At 33.1% G+C, this 2,135-nt stretch overlaps 1 pseudogene; it reads left to right on the forward strand.

The window, feature by feature from the left end:
• Nucleotides 1-857: 857 nt before the first annotated feature.
• LOC102430383 lies at nt 858-1,329 on the forward strand (annotated as a pseudogene).
• The last annotated feature ends 806 nt before the right edge of the window (nt 1,330-2,135 follow it).

Here is a 2,135-nt window from a genome sequence, read left to right on the forward strand (position 1 = left end):
AGGTTGAAGCAGAGGATCTAATCAATGATTTGGAAGACAAGGTAGAAAAAAACCACGCCATCAAAGCAGCAAAAAAGAGAGAAAATTACAATTACAAAGAACGAGGATATTTAAAGGAATTTTGCAACAATATGAAACATAACAACATCCATACTATTGAGGTACCAGAAGGAGAAGAGAGTGAGCAAGGAATAGAGAACTTGTTTGGAGTAATACTGGCAGAAACTTTCCAATCTTGGTGAAGAAAATAGATTTTAAAAAGTCCAGGAAGCACAGAGAATCCTAACCAAGATGAACCCAAAGAGCCCCACACTAAGACATAATTTAAATTGTAAAAGTTAAAGACATGAGAGAATCTTAAAGGCAGAGAGAAAGACACTTGCTTATCTGCAAGGGAGTTCCCATAAAGCTGATCGCTCAACAGAAACACTCCAGACCAAAAGGGATTGGCAAGAAGTATTCAAGGTAATGAAAAGCAAGGTCCTGCAAACAAGACTACTCTGTTTAGCAAGGATATCATTTAAAATTGAAGGCAAATAAAGATCATCCCAGAAAAAGAAAACTAAAGGAGTTCATTATCACCAAACCTGTGTTGCAAGAAATGTTAAAGGCACCACTTTAAGAAGAAATATATATAGAAATATAGGTATATATAAAAATGGCAATAAATATCTATCAATAATAACCTAAACTGTAAGTAGACTAACTGCCCAAATCAAAAGACATAGGGTAGCTGAATGGATAAGAAAACATGATCCAGAAAGCTAGATAAGTTCCTTCTGGATCAGTGACAGAGGCATCTGCTCATTAAGATAGTTTCTGGCTTCTTGCATCTTCCTGTGATTTTGATTTTGGCAATGAGCTCTCAGAGAGGAAACGTGGCCTATCCCATGATTCAGAGGCATCAAAATATGTTTAGATTAAAAAATGGCAAGTTTGATAAGAGTGTTCAGACCAAGAAAATTAATACAAAACTTTATGCTGGAATATATTAGTACTGTAAAGCAATATTTGAATGGTGTGTAAAATACAGCAAATGCAAACCATTGTTGAAGCCTAAAAATTGAGCTAAATGTTTACCAAAGTTAGTGAAAGATTCTTATCACATAATGTGTAGACCATGTATCTGTGAACTTGAAGTTTTCACAAAATGTGGAAAGACAGAAGATATTGTTACTCCAATAAATAATCAGAAGAGACAGAAAACATTGAAAATAATCCACATTCCAACTGTAGAAGACAGTGCAGAAGAAATGAAGAAGAGAGTGATAATTTAGATTTTGATATTGATATAGATACTCAGGAGAAGATGACAATCAAATAGATTAAATATTAGTCTGGTCAGTGTGGCTCAGGTGGTTGAGCATCATCCCATGCACCAGGAGGTTGCTGGTTCGATTCCTGGTCAGGGCACATGCCTGGGTTGCTGGCTCGATCCCCAGTAAGGAGCATATAAGAGGCAGATGATTGATGTTTCTCTTACACCAACATTTCTCTCTCTCTCTCTCTCTCTCTCTCTCTCTCTCTCTCTCTCAAATCAATAAAAACATTTTTAAAACTTTTAAAATATTAAAAGTCAATGTGAAAACAGGAAATTCTGAACAACTTTTGACTTTAAGGGTTTTACAAAAAATATACTGTGAAGTCCTAATAAAGATTTTGAAATAAACTATAGAAAATGACAATGTTTATACATGGACAATATAAATAGTGTATGGCATTTAAACCTTATGCAAAGTTTTCTTACAATATTTTTAAGTATCATATGAGAGCATATCTGCCAAAATGAGCATTGTGGTATCATAATGCTGTTCAATTGAATTATTTAGAAGAATATTCTACCAAATATCAGAGTAAACAAGATTCAGAATTGATACTTTTGTAAGAACTATCTCATGGAAAAAATCAGATGACATTATTGCTAGCCTCAAAAACTGGTCCTTAGTATGTACCTTTTGATAAATTATCTCAAGTAAATAACCCATAAAACAAAAGCCTCCTTGTTTAATGTTTGGTTGCTTTATAAAGCAAAAAGGTTATTTTTTAACAATAATGTTTAACAAGTATGTAGCAGTTTTTTAAAGTATTTTTATATACATAATCACATTTTAACCTTTTTTCTTTTATAAAATATA

This window comes from Myotis lucifugus, unplaced genomic scaffold (assembly GCF_000147115.1).
Source record: "Myotis lucifugus unplaced genomic scaffold, Myoluc2.0 scaffold_663, whole genome shotgun sequence".
Taxonomy (NCBI): domain Eukaryota; kingdom Metazoa; phylum Chordata; class Mammalia; order Chiroptera; family Vespertilionidae; genus Myotis; species Myotis lucifugus.